Genomic DNA, 15,274 nt, shown 5'->3' on the forward strand with positions numbered 1-15,274 from the left:
CTTGACGCAGCGTACCTCGCCAAGCCTTCGTAGGTTGACCTACCTGTACATGTGATACGGTAAGTATACTTCTTTTCTCGTGACTTTATCAAACGGTCACAGATTCAAGGACGAAGGCAAGCCACGTCGCTTCAGCAAAAGTAAACCTAATGTCGATCGGCGTACACTGTTCTACGCAAACATAAATTGGGGTGTGTGTATGTTTATACAGCCTAAAACGTAGTCTGCCTCGACGGGCGACTTGTCTCCCAGCTGTGGATGAGAAGTTAAGCCAGTGCAGTACAACCACCAGCCTGGGGTCTTTAACGTGCATCACGCAATAGTGACTGTTCTACGCACCTACCCCTTGTGGGTGTTTGTTTTCGACTTCGACAGACTTCGAGGAAGGCCAGCACCAGGATTAGCATCGGACTTTCTCAATGTCTTTATCTGTCGTTCTTAAGTCTTTCATTTTTATTGTCCCAAATTACTTGGCCACTATAGCAGCCACCTCGTCTTCCTCTTTCCCGAACCTTCTGGGACACATAAAGTCGCGAAAAGAGAAGTATACTTACCGCATGTCAGGCACACGTAGTCAAGCCTACGAAGACTCGGCGACGTACGCTGTGTTGATGGGTGCTGTGCAGGTCCGCGGCGTCCGCTTGCACCTGGCCGCGGTTCGATGGAGCAAATCGAAACTAAAATCCTCGTTGACAAATGTTTCCCAGAATGCACCTGAGCCGCTAGGCGCGCCTCGGTTTTGCACGTTTGACAATGAACAATGTGCGAAGCCCGGGCCCGATGCCTAGCGTCCTTTGACGCATTGACTGGACACGACGCCCAGCTGAACACTGACACAGCACTCGTGTCAAATCTGGGACTGGGTCTTCACTCGATCTCTCCGTGATAATGTCGAAATATTAGGGCACGCGCTTTGACTTTCCTTGGAGGTGTTGGCCCATGCAATCCAGCGAAAGAGCACGGAGCCAGAGTTTCGAAAATAAGAAAAAAATGTATTTAATGTTAGACGGACGAGATGATTAATTAAACACCGAAGAACTCAGCGCACAGCTGTCAAGGGCCGGTCTCAGATCAGAAGCGTCCCTCCCGGCCACTTGTGCTCGAGGCCGTCAGGACAATGCACCCAGCTCATGCGCGCGTGTTGTGTCAGAGCCACCACCACGACCTGGCCACCACAGTGCACCTCGAATCTGTCATTGGCCTTCCTCTGTCCAACTCAGCCAATAAAAAGGGCAGTCAGTGCCATGAGATCTCAAAAATGCGCTGAGGGCATATCAAGCATTAGACAAAACGTTTTTTTTTTTTTCTTCTGAGCACCAGTTTTTAAAAACGTATAAAAAATGCTTTTCATTTTATGAGATGTAAGAAACTAATCGTGTGTTTTAAGTTGAAATCGATACCGTAGTAGTATATCATACCATACTCCGCTTTCCTGCGGTCGTACTTAATGTAAAACGGATTATACAACATATGCACCCTGAAGATCTGCCAATGGCCTTTCTTGGACCACTTCAGCCAATAAGAATGGCAGTCGGCATTATTATTATTTTTTTTTTTATTGTTCTTTTTTTCTTCTCAACGTTAAGTTTAAAAAAAAACTGTGCTGAGGCATGGCATGCATGCTGTTTTCTTTCTGTCATGTCAAAAACAGGAGGAATGTTTGAAGTCTGAGTCAATTCCACGTACACACTCTAAAAAAGTATGTGCTTCTACTTCCACGTACAACAGTCGGAGAGCCAATCAGCGCAACTTACGGAGGCAGCTCAGCGAATGACGATGTCGAAACAGATGTTTAGACCAAAAAACGCAGTCTGAGTTGTGACATTAAGCAATGCAAAACGTCACGCTTGCATTGCTTAATGTCACAACTCAGACTGCGTTTTTTGGTCTAAACATCTGTTTCGACATCGTCATTCGCTGAGCTGCCTCCGTAAGTTGCGCTGATTGGCTCTCCCAGTGTTTTGCGTGAAAGTAGGCGCACATACATTTTTTAGAGTGTAGTCAGCAAAATCCTAAGAAACACAGGCCGTACATCTTATTATGTTCTCGCTTCTTGCTTTGTGATTGGCCCTTTGGCGCTCTTATCGACGATCTGATTGGCTGCGCATCAATAATAAGATGTTCGGAAATCGGCACGCCCTCCGTTTCTTAAGCTCTCTTTCCCCATCTAATTGTACCCTGATACTGAAAAAGAAATATATGTTTTGGTTGCAGGTGACCGCGTCGTGGGAAGATCTAAAAAGAACGCATTCTCCCAAAAGAAACCACTCTTTTCAACGAACGCTGTCTAACTCATTTCTTTTTTATTTCTTTTTATTTATTTCTTTTTTGTCGGAAATTTATTGCTCATTCTCGATCCGTTATCACTGTTCCGATAGAGATTTACGACTTTTGCAACGCCGTACCGGGGGTCGTCATCCCGGGGCTACACCATCGATCCCGATCGTTCGATTGCGTGTCGACAGGACCGGAAAACAGGCCGTAAAAACGTGCTCCCGCTACTTCATGACGGAGTGCTTCCGACTCGATCGCCACCCGAGCCACGTACGGGCCGGGCCGCCCGTTGGGCCCCGACAGAGGGACCACCGTGCACTCGAAAGGCAAACACGGCCCGGAACAAGAGTGCGCTCGCCGAGCGGCCCGATCGTTCATCATATATATACATCCCCGTGGGTGTGCACAGCGCGCACGCTAACTGGCCGAATGGGAAAACCTGGTGCCGCGCATACGGCCAACCCGTTGTCTCGAGATAATTTTTTTTTTTTTTTCTGGTTGCGTTTGTGTACCGTATTTTCGGGACTCGAGCCCGCACATTAAACACGTTTAAAAAGTTGTGTAAGATGGTACGCGGTGTAGACCATCTTACAAAAGCGGTCTATGCAAGATATTTTTTTTTTTTTTTTTATCACGGTTTTTTTTTTTTTTTTTTTTTTTTTTGGCGAGACGTAGTTACGGATAAAGATGCTCTTTATCGCCCAGTCGTCTTTCTAGTGTACCAGGGGGCGAAGTGCTTGATTCGAAACCGTTCTTCGATCACGAGCTGAAAGAGTTCTTTTGGCGTCAAAAAACTTTCAAAAAAGGATTTTTTTTTAATTTTTTTATTTTAGAGTTAGTGTATCTCCGAGTCACAGAATAGACAAGTATACCCTTGTGGCAGAACTTCTCACTAGACTGACTGACATTGATTCGGTCTGCAAACACAACAAAAATGGCAGCTTTTGGTGGGGCTCCTCAGAGACTTGCCGCAGTATATATACTGCCTACTCACAAACATTTTACAGCGACATTACGGCGATAGGTGTTAAGTGGGACACTTTGCGGATTCGCGCCGTCGACCCCCTCCATATCGACGAGGCGGGCCATTCGCGGCACTCCGCCAAAACATTCCACGGGCCGCTGATAACAAGATGAAAAGCAAACAAGATAACCTGCGTGGTCACGAATGGTAGCAAGATAACATGCATGGTTAGTAACGCCAGGCACGTAGCCAGGATTTTGTTTCAGGGGGGGCCCGCCCATAACAAAATGCTGTATGAGGGTGAGGGGGGAGAGGATGTCCCAGCAAAATGGAAGATTTCGGGGGGGGGGGGGGGGGGGGGCGGCCCAGGCCCGATGCTTCCCCCCCCCCCCCCCCCCCCCCCTCTGGCTACGTGCCTGAGTAACACGGTTCCTCCCGGGCAACCTGACAGTGCACTGGGATGGCTGCCCATGTGCACCAGAATTAGTACAAACAACAATTGCCTGGAGATACGCAGATAAAACTGCCATAGAATGTTGTGATGCATTCTGTATCAGAAAGGAAGGGGAAAGCAATCATGGATGAAGAAAGAATAAAACAATTAAAACAGGGACGACACAACCACATCTTTCAGGAAGGGGAAATCAGGTGTGTTAGTGCCACGTCAATGTACCTGACAGATGCAGAGTTTTATTTTCTAAACGAGTAAATAGAAAGATGATATTAATGTTCGCTTCAATAAAACTATGTTTGAGAGTGCGCTTCGTCTTGTCAACTTCCTTGTCACTGTTTATTCGGCTAGTTTCGTTTAGCACCTGAGACTGTTTGTACCGTAGGGACGTACGAAGACAAACACGCTCCCCTCTTACGCAGACAGCTGAAACGCTATCTACTTAATAGACCCTCGTTGGTTCCAAAGCGCTATGAAATTTTCGTCCGCTGTGTTACTCGGTGACGCGAAACAGCTATGCGGACTCCATGGTGCCCGCTCGCACCTTTACCGTTCACTCAGTCCATCTGCTCCGAAATGACACTTTAGCGGCTCCGTGGTCACACCTCAGCTGTCGCTGTGTTTCGCCTTAAGAGTTGCGTAACTGTTCTTTTTTTTATATGTCAGTAAAAAAACGTTTAACAACGAAACAAAATAAACATTGCTAAGAAGTTGTTTTGGGCTTGTTTCCGAATTGAATTAGTTTTGTTGTCGGGCTAGCTAGCGAGTTTCTTATGGTTACACCGTCAAAACCAAAAAATAAAAAGTGAACGTTTTTTTTTTGTTGCCTGGCGTTTGTACCTGCTTCTTTTTAATTAAAAATGAAGGTGCGCGGAAATGTTGGCACTGCCTAGGCATGCAGTGCCGGCTATTCCGTGAGATTCATTTGGTTTAACTCGCATACAGTTAAAACATCGAATTTGAAGTTCTCATCATGACGTATTGCATTATGCCTCTTTTTAAATTTTGTTATCCCATAAGTTCTCACTAAAGTTGCCTGATCTTTTGAGGCTACAATTCAACAAAAAAAGGAACAACTAGAAAGAATTTTCGGAAATAAGAACCGCTTTGCAACTTATCATTCCCAGAAATACCCGCGTGCCTACTTCCCCGCAGAGCAGGCGGTCGGCTTAATCCCATGGCCTTATTTATGCTGCTCACGATACAGATAAGCTGCTTTAGGTTAGGCGCCGACCCTGCTGGGGATTAACCACGATCATACAACGGTTAACGCGTTCAACCTCTTTCTATAGTTACAATCTTCTCGCCTCCTTCGCGCCCCGAGGAGGCCTCTGCGGGTTGGCCCGGGCCTAACACGCGGTACACGGACAGAATCCGATTTCTTCGAGGACACAGCGAGCCGACATCTCTGGGTGTCGGCGGCGGCAGCGAATTTACGAACCGAAGACGAGAAAATAAAAGGCAGAAATCAGGATTGAACTTTTTAATGAGACGGGTTCACCGTATAATTCGCAGCTACCGTCTGCGATCTGGAGAGACAGTCCACAGCAGACGAACAGCACTGGCCTTGTCTGCGAGTCGCAAGTGCATACAAGATATGGGAAGGTGCTGGAAGATTGCTGTTTTGTTTTTGTCGTTTTGTACTGTAAAATTGTTTTTTTCTTGCTGAAGGGCTACGGCCTTCCGCAAAAGATACCAACGAACGGTAAGAAATAGTAATGGAAATAGGAAGGTGCTCCAGATACGTTGCGAAATTGGACGACGCTAATCAACTGGAGGCTTATCTGGAAGCAGAACTCTTACGTGTGAGATATGCCTGGTACTGCAAGTTCTCTCGACTTGCTTAAAACAAGAAAAAAAACACAAAATAAGAACATGTTTTCATAGTGGGTAACAGGTTAAGAATTCAGAGGAAACTCCTCACACCTTGCTTAAAGCAAGAAAATAAAATAAGAGCATGTTTTTATAGTAGGTAACATGTTAAGAATTCAGAGGAAACTCCTCACACCTCTTTCCACTTTGGCGGAGCGAATGGTGGAGAAGATGCCGCCTCCTCTCCAGCGTTCGCTCTCCCATAGTGAAAAGGGGGAGCTTCCCCTCGACTCTTAACATGTCACTGACAATAGTGTGCTAATTAAACCATTCTCGCACGTAAATTCCACAATCCATGGTGCGGTCTTTTTTTTTTTTTTTTTAGAATGAAGTATATATACTTATGAAGTGATCCCGGCAAAGTTCGCAGTGAAAATCGTAGTGTGCACGTGTGCCGAAAGTATGCCTGAGACATGAATTTGCAAAAATGCACTTTTCAAGGGTGAGCTCCATCTAGGAGCTCACCCTTGTCCAAAAAATGGCGACGGGCATTGTCGCTCGAATGACTTTTTGAAAGGGGTCTATTACAAGTAAAACAAAAACAGTCAAACGTTTTTTCTTTAATATACTTTTACCGAATATTTGGTTATGAGATCGTAATTTTGCAGACATCCTTCTTTATTGAGACGAGATGATGCACCGAACGCGTATTTGGCGCGTGTTTGAAAACCTGCGCTCTTATAAATTGCAGTGCTGAGCTACAACTGCTTTTCTTTTTAAATACTTACGCGAAAAAGAAAAAAAAAAGATTAGCGGGCATACGAAAACATTTTTTTAATCAACCAATAATTGGTATTGTTCTCTGTTGTTAGCTGATGCCTCCAAGACAGGTATCGAGAGCTTTCGGTAAATTATCGACGGATGGTTCGACGGCGCACTGTCTATGAGAAATGATGACGTATCACGTCTCGAGAATTATATCGAGCACACGGTGCAGGAACAATGCAAAAAAATATATACGCGGGAAACGTTCCAGGGATAACGATAGATGGCGCAAGCAGGGAGTCAACGCCGCCCAGGGATTGGACGAGATTCCGGCAAGTGTGCTCGAGGCACTGCAGAAAGATTCCCGGGATCAACTCGCAGAAATCTTCAATATCATTGCGTCTTTTGCGTCTGGGAGGGAAAAGATCCCGCGAGTCTGGAGATGCAGCATGGTTGTTCTAGTTCCAAAAAAAAAGGGGGGGAGTGTAACCTTAGTATTGTCGACACCAGAGACCCTTTACCCTGACAAGCACGGCGTATAGAACTTCTGCCCACATAATGAAAGAGTACATGACCGCACGGGCAGAAGGTGAGGACCTTTTTGGCAGAACTCCAAGGAGGCTTAAAACGACGAGGCCGGTGGGAGAATCACCTTTTCAGCCTAACAGAGTGTATCGAGGTGGCCCGAAAAGGGGAGAGGAGTCTTATATGTTGTTTTCTGGATATTGCGAAGGCCTACGTTAGTGTTCCACATGCACAGCTTGTTTAGGAACTATAACAGCTTAGCATGCACCCGGGGTGGATAGGCATAATCCGCCGCTTATATCGGGGCAACACTTTTAGCACCCCGCTTGGTGAAGACAACTCTGATGAGATGCTGGTGACAAGGGTCGTATACGCCAGGGATGCCCATTATCTCCCCTCCTGTGTATGCTCAATGTAACCGCCCCAGAGAAACATCTTATTCGATCGAGGTTATCATTTTTTTTCCTAGCCCACCTAAAGCATGGGGTTAGCGTTAACTTGGTACTGCCGGGATTGACTCACACAGACGATATAATACTTACCGCGTCATCGGTGTGCAAAATGCAAGAACTTGTGGACATATCCACTGAGGCGGCTAGGCGGCTTGGCCTGAAATTCAACACAAGCAAGTCGGCAGCGGTGGTATTTTGGGGACCCTTGAGACGACACTCGAGAGCCTTGGCATTGTACGTGACTGCACCAGCAAAGGAAGTTGAAGTATCCTCACTCTGGGTTGTGAAAACATTCCACCAGGCGGCGATACCCAAACATCTCACCGCGAATTGTTTGAGGCACGCGCCGGGGCCCTTCGAACACTACCTTACACACGTCGTTTCGATACCACTGTGACCTTGAGAGTGTGCAAGGTGTGCGGGAACCACGGCGAAACGGTGAAACATATTGTGCTAGATTGCGCAAAACTCCAGCCGCTCCGATCGCAGGATATGTAACATATAACTTCAGAAAGACGCTTGCTGACACGTTCGGCTTTTCAACAAATGATACCGGGCAAAGCCAAACAAATTGCTCCACGACGGAGTTGCTGGTAATCCCAGTGGCCTGAACAGAGCAGTGGTAAATACTAGAAAAAGAACTGAAGGATGGGTGGAGGAAGATCCACCTCATGGGGAATTAAGATTCGCACAACCCCAGGCTTGGGCATGAACCTGATTCGAGCCCGCCCGTTTTAATGGTAAAACACAGCATCACCACCATCATCATTATGATGATCATCATCATCGTCGTCGTCGTCATCGTCGTCGTTGTAAGCGGTCACATATCGGTTACACAGCACGTGGTCACAATGAAACGCAAATGTGTGAGCCAGCCTCAAGATGCTCGCACTTTGCAAGTGCGAAAGAATGACCGCTGACAAAGATATACCATTATTTACATTATCTTGCGGTAACATTTTTCTCCCTTCCCTGCACTAAGTTTTTTTCGTGTCGGCTTGCCTTACGCCTGACTTTTTTTTTTTCTTCTCCGCACTACAAGGTACACAATCGACACATATCTTCTTTCTAAATTCTAACTAAAAAAACTAACAATAAAATCGACTCTGTTACCGAGACTAATGCGGTAACAAAGTTGATTTTGTTGTTACAGTTCCCTGTAGCGTTCACGAGTTCATGCGTTACAAAATACGGCCACTCAGTGCCAAGACACGCGGTAGCCAGGACAGCGCCGGCGGCGACCACTGCTAGGGATGCCATTCACTCGACGATTCCCATTGCTCCTAGTGCCCGCCGCGAGCAACACTAGCAAGAGCGGCGGGAGGAATCCTGCCATCTCCGCGCTGTTTACGGAAGTGGACGTCCTTTTCAAAATCTTCGACAGACGTGGGGGGAAAGGAGGCGACGCCCGGGGCGCAGCAGAAGACGCCTGTCCTCCCGGCACGTCCAGGAGAGCGGACCTGAGCCGCCTTCGCTTGATTTGTGGGTCAGGGAGGTGCCAGAGCGCCAGTCAAGAGAGCACAGCGGGCCTCCTTGCACGCTCACCGCAGCCACCGCCGCCGCTCACTCGGGGAATTCCACCAATTTTTCCGGTTCTCGCTGCCTGCAAGACGCCTCCTCCTGGCCGAGTCTTGAGCTACAGACCTCCGGGCGCTCCTCCAGGCATCGCGTTCTTCTGTCGGTCTGCTTGTACCGTGCCGAGGGGAGACCGAAGAGGATTCAGGGGAGACCTGGAACTCTCCCCTCCCCTCATTGTCGGGGACGCAAGCCGAACCTAATTCGGGGGTACCGTTACTCAGAGGTCCCCGAGCGTTTGCGGCTGTATGGGATGTCTCCCCTCACCACTGCTTTCGGCAAACGCCGAATCTCTTGCAAGAAAGCAACAACAAGAAAACTACAAGATTGAGAAGAAATGGCATTTGAGGGTAGGGACGAGGCATTCTCGCTGAATCGAAAGAAGGAAACTAATAAAGAGAACGAGCCGCGGGGCACCTCGTGACTCTAGCGGGGACCGGGGTGACCTGCGGCGCTTGCTCGCATCCTGGCATTAGCGGCGGCTCCTTTCTGCCGTCGCGTGTTCTAGCTTCCCGCGTTGTGGCAGATGACACGGTGCGTCAGCGCTCTCGGAAGAGGAGGAAGAGCAGAGAGGACCGTGGAATTCGTGGCGCCTTTTTTTTTTTTTCTCGGAACAGCAATATAGAGAACGCTACAAGAACAACAAAATGCAAGGATAATCTAGTTTCGTGTAAGAGATCGAGGCCAGACTCACGAAACGATCTTAAGCCAAAAATGTGCGCACGACGAAGCCGGAGAACTAATTCGTATTCACGAAACGAAATTATCGTAAGTCTTGCGAAAGTTACGATGAAATCCTACGATAGCTCCAAAGGTGTCTCACGCACTTTTTTTACGATCAAACCAACCTGGCTGAAAGCGTCGCTCAGTTACTTGGTCGCGACGACCAACGGACATCAATTTGTCTACGTGCTCTCCACGCGAGTCCTGACTTCATGCAGCAAGAAAAAAAGAAAGTATCAATTGAAACCGACCACGACGGAGGCGAACACTGGATCCACAGACATCCGGAAAAAGCTACAACGGCAACGATCCCAACGACCAAGCGACCGCCAAGCGATAGTTTGATCGCTGACTTCAATTTATGATTAAGGAGTCAGTCTCTTCCCCTTGTCATCCCCTTGTTTTCCAGGCAGCGGTGACAAACGATCTCGTCGAAAAGGGACACTTAAATCATTTCCAACTACTTGTTTTGTGTAAAGAGCTAAAATGAACTCCGGATTAACTTCGTAACATATGGTATGCACACATTGTTATTTGTATGTAATTTTTATTCCGACAGGACGGTACGTCAACGCTGTCGAGCTAGAGCAGTTCGTGGGAGCTACGCGATGCCGGTGCAACCTTCCTCGGTTGAAGCGCTTGCCAAGACGGGGTCCAAGAGCGCGAATCCACCGCTTTGATCAGACACGGGCGCGACCGCTCCGAGTGTGAACAGATATTGACGTGGCTCCTGCTGACACTCTCGTAGTTGCAGTTCAAGCGTATCTTCTTGGACGTCGGCTCTCTCCTGCATCTTCAAGGCCGCGGAACACGCTGCGGAGATTTATTTCCATGTGTGCCGCTTTGCAAACGAGCGGCACAGGCCGTCTCCTTTTGTGCAACGACAGCAGTTGTGTTGACTTCGTAGCGATCGAGTTCGTAGCCGTCGACGAAATCGTATCCCGGCTTTAGAATTCGGGCCCGTTTAAATCGTGGTAGCGTCGACACTCCACTGCATGGACACGATCCCCAGCGAAGCGTTAGCAGAAAGACCGCCCGCTTAAAACTCCACGTGCTACGAACCATGCCGAGCTCTCCAATTTGTTGTTCGTGTTGCCGAAGACGTTGTCGCCGTGGCAACAGCCCGCTCTCGTTTGGATCGGGAGCTTGCGGGACACCGGAAGTTCTAGTTTTCCCGTATGAGAACGTCGCTTTCCTCCTCTTACTTAAGAACGCGTTCGTGAATACCGATTTCTCCTCTTACAATGTTCGTAACTTATGAACTTCTTAACTCAGTTGTCGTAGTCTAGGGAGCCCTTCGTGAATCTGGCCTCTTGAGATTAACGTATCATCATCATCATCATTTATTATCCTTGAAGGCCCTTACGGGCATTACACAAGGGAGTAATACATTTGTTTTTTGTTTTTTTGTTTTTTAATCGAACACTTCCGCACGCAATTTTAACACTACAGAAGAGGGAACTAGTCGGATAAAGCAGAAATGAAAGTGGTTACAGAGGCGGCAAATTTATGTGTGTCAGTTATGGTAACAATGTCATTTGGTAGTATGTTCCAATCGTTTATTGCCAAAGGTAAAGTTGAATTACTGTATAGAGTAGTTGACGAAAAAATGGGCAGCAACTTGCAGGAGTGGTCAAAGCGGGGGAAAATCTGCCACGGGGATAAAAGCAGTGATTCACGAAGAGGCATGTTATGGTGAAAGATTCGGTGAAGGAGAGAGAGACGGGACACTCGGCGCCTCAATGAAAGCGTGTGAAGGTTAGCTGCTTCGCGCAATCCAGATATGCTCGTGAATGGTGAGTAATCAGAAAAAAAATAAAACGAAGAGCCCTGTTTTGGATGGATTCAAGTTTGTTAGATAGGTAAGATTGCCAAGGGCACCACACAGAAGAAGCGAATTCAAGCTTAGACCGAACTAAAGTTGAGTATGCTAGTTGTTTTATCTCTGGTGTTGCGGGTTTCAGGTTTCGGCGCAAAAAACCGAGGGTACGGTTTGCGCTAGCTACTATATTACTTATGTGAGACGTCCATGAAAGGTCAGATGTTAAATGAATACCGAGATATTTATATGAACTGCAAACGGTGATGGGGGGCGCGTCAAAATGGTAAGAAAAAGGTTGAAGTGCACGACGAGAAAACGAAAGGGATTTACATTTGTCGAAATTGAGAGTCATCTGCCATTTATTGCACCATTGAATAACTTGTGAAAGTTCTGTTTACAAGGTATGGTGATCGTCGAGCGAGAGAATGTGCCTGTAAATTACGCAGTCGTCTGCAAATAACCGAACTGATGACGAGATGTGCTCATGAATGCCATTGATGTAGATTAAAAAGAGTAAGAGCCCGAGTACACTACCCTGAGGGACGCCTGAGGTTACCGGGCACGAGGGGGATTTAGAGTTATTAATGGTGGTGTACTGGGTGCGGTTAGTCAAGAATTCGTATATCCAATTTACGATAGCGGGATGGATCTTAAATTCGTTACGTTTTATTTTAAGACGCTGGTGAGGGACCCCATCAAAGGCTTTAGAAAAGTCGAGAAAAATGGCGTCAGTCTGAATGTTGGTATTAAAACCTGCGTGTATGTCATGAAGAAACGCCGTTAGTTGGGTTTCGCAAGAGTACGCTTTCCGAAAACCATGTTCGTGATTAAAAAGGAGGTTGTTATCCTCTAAATAATTGATTATATTGGAGTAAAGTACGTGCTCCATGAGTTTAGATGATAAGCTAATTAGGGAGATGGGCCGATAGTTTGTAATTAGGTGGCGGTCACCAGATTTGAACGCCGGGGTTTCGTTTCCAGTTTTCCAATCCCTTTGAATTTCAGAAAGTTTAATTGACTGGGAAAATATCTCACAAAGAAAAGCTGCGGAAGTGTGTTTCGTGTTTATTAGAACCTTCGAATTGATTTGGTCCTCCCCTGAGCTGGAATACAGCTTCAAGTTCTCAATTGCTTTCAGGACGCCGGTATAGTCAAAGGTGATGGGCCCCGTAGGAGTGTGCAATGACTGGCGTGGGACAGGATTATTACGCAGGTTTTCTTCTGTAAAGACAGAAATAAATAAGTTATTAAGTGAAAGGGCACTTTGGTGATCGGAAAGATTATGCCCGCTGTTGTCAGTGAATTGCAAGGGAGACGACGTAGAAGTATTAATAATCTTCCGAAATTTCTTTGGCTTGTTAACAAAAATGTTGGAGAGGTCCCGAGTATAGAATTTAGTTTTCGCTTCATTGATAGCTGTTTTGTATCCTTTTGCACAATCGTGGTATTTGTTCCAGGCTTCCAGTGTGTCGCAACACTTAGCCTGTCTATAAAGCCTTTTCTTTTTGTTGGAGTGTTTTTGAATGTTTTTTTTTATATCACGGATTGTTGTTATCAGAGATGACACGAGTGAGTGGTATGAAAGACTCAATAAGTTGAATTCGTTTATTTTTGTACAGCGTCCAGTTAGCGTTGGCAGATCTTTCCTCAGAGCCGTGAGAGAACGTGTCGTAGAAGTGTTCCAGTTGCGAGTTGAGGGAGCTATAGTCGGCACTCGGGTAATTCCGAAGGAATTTAGTATAGCGTGATTTGTGAGGAGTGGTAAGGGAGAGTGGTTAATTCGATAACAAGATGGTCACTAATGCCGGGTAAGTATGTAACATTACTGATAAGGTTTGGCTCTTGCGTTAGGCACAAGTCCAGCACATTGCTGCAGGTTTTGGTTGTTCTGGTTGGTTGAGTGATAACGTTGGAAAAATTAAAGTCAAGGCAAAGGTCAACGAAAGCATCGGAAAAAGCACCGCCGGAGGAGAGGGCAGTCCAATCAATGTCGGGGCAATTAAAGTCTCCAAGAAGAACAAGGGTGGCACTAGGATAAAGAGTTGTAAGCTGAAAGAGACACTTATGAAGTGCAGTAATGAAATCCCTACGTGCAACGTCGAAGGTCGTCTTCGTAACAACCTTAAAATTGCCCTCTTTCAAAATACTTGTTTCTAAAGGACGGTTGAGATCTCTAGACGAAGTTCATAATAGACGCTTTTGTTACACGCTACGTTAAAGATGCAACGGTACAGATTCGTCTGGCGTCTACTCAGCTTCACTTTCTTTACTCCGATGTCCAGCAATTAAAACTGAGGACACCCAAGGTACATATGACCGCCATTAACGACAGTCACGCGTAGGAATACAAAAAGGTGGTAACGTCTCAAGTGATCATCATAAGACCACTGTCCGCGCCAATTCCAGGGCGCCGCCATGTTTATCTACGCTCGCGCCGCCACGCGGAGAGAACTGGCAGGCAGGAGGGGGGGGGGGGGGGGTGCGTTGGCGGCGTTGCTTTGGGGAGCTGGATGCGGCAGGCTGTCACATCGTGAAAGATGTCTTCCCCAGAAGCCTCCGCGGCCCGTTTTTCAACAGATAAGATGTCGTGAACATTCGAGAACCCATCTCGATCAAGAAAACAAGAGAAAACCTTCTTGTCTTGAATGTTCTCGGTGTCTGCTGACCCTTGACATCCGCGTTGCAGTCCGGGTTCATTGCGTAGTATATATTTCGCTACCCCTTTCTTGTAGCCTTCAAATGCTTGATTGTTGGCTTCTTGTATACGACATTACATTCGTGGCACGTTTGAGACCGATTTTCGCGATCTGCTTGCCTTTCTGCGGCAGCGCGGCTCTGCCGAGCCGGAATAAGTGGGAGGCGTTCACTTGATCGAACGACCTTTTAGCGAATGAAAACGAGACCACGACGTTTCATCGAATGACTAGCGAATGGGTCTAGTTACATAGACAGCTCGGATTAGCTTTCTTTTGTAATGTGCCGCCTTGTCTGCCGCCGCGAAGCGGCGTAAACGAGGGCTCCGAGTATGTTAGCACGCGTCCCCCCCCCCCCCCACACACACACAAACGCACTCACGCTGCGAGCGTCTGGGTTCAAAACTATTAATTGCCAGTTCTAAAGGATGGTACTTAGTTGAAGTGGGAGCTGGAATTCTACGAGGTACCAGGAGACACTTACTATCGGGCAACGAAGCAGGGTGCCTGTGGGGGCGGAGTCTAGGAACGCTACTGATTAATATTGTGACAGGCGATCAGTTATGATAACAGACGAAACTTCGACTCGTTTGTTCAGAAGTTCGCGGTGATATTTTATTAGCCCTCGTTACAGCACACCAAGGATCTTAGGCAGTGAAATTCACATCACGCAGGCTCGTCCGTCGTAGTCAAATGAGCGCAGTCGACGACGAGGTGTAATGAGCTACTAAGCTTCACAAGGAAAATGCGCGTGAGAAAGAGTTTTGCGGCAGTCCAAAACACCGATCCAGCAGACGCACGTACGTACGTTTACTCCGGACTCCGTGAACCCGACGGCGCAAGATCAAAGCGATCAAAGAGCACCGCCGCCATCGCCACCCGGTTTTCTCTGCACTTTGCGCGACAACGGCACTGCAACGGAGGGCACTCGCCTCGGCGTTAACAATCCGCGAAATAGATTAATTTTCCACTCTTGAAGCCATTCCAAATGATAAATGAAAATACCTCGGCGTTGTAGAACATCTGACGACAAAATTGTGCCGAGCGCCTGCTCGGCATCGTTGTTGCTCGTGAAGGCCTGCTTATTTGTAGTTGAGACGATGATTCCACATCTTTCGTGCCACTCGTGGTGCTTCCAATAACTTCAAAGGGCAGGGGAATCTTCTCACGAGGACGCTGAAGACACTCAACACCGGAGCCACCAAAGCAATCGCACAA

The sequence above is a fragment of the Ixodes scapularis genome, unplaced genomic scaffold (assembly GCF_016920785.2).
Source record: "Ixodes scapularis isolate PalLabHiFi unplaced genomic scaffold, ASM1692078v2 PGA_scaffold5__190_contigs__length_132052651, whole genome shotgun sequence".
Taxonomy (NCBI): Eukaryota; Metazoa; Arthropoda; class Arachnida; order Ixodida; family Ixodidae; genus Ixodes; species Ixodes scapularis.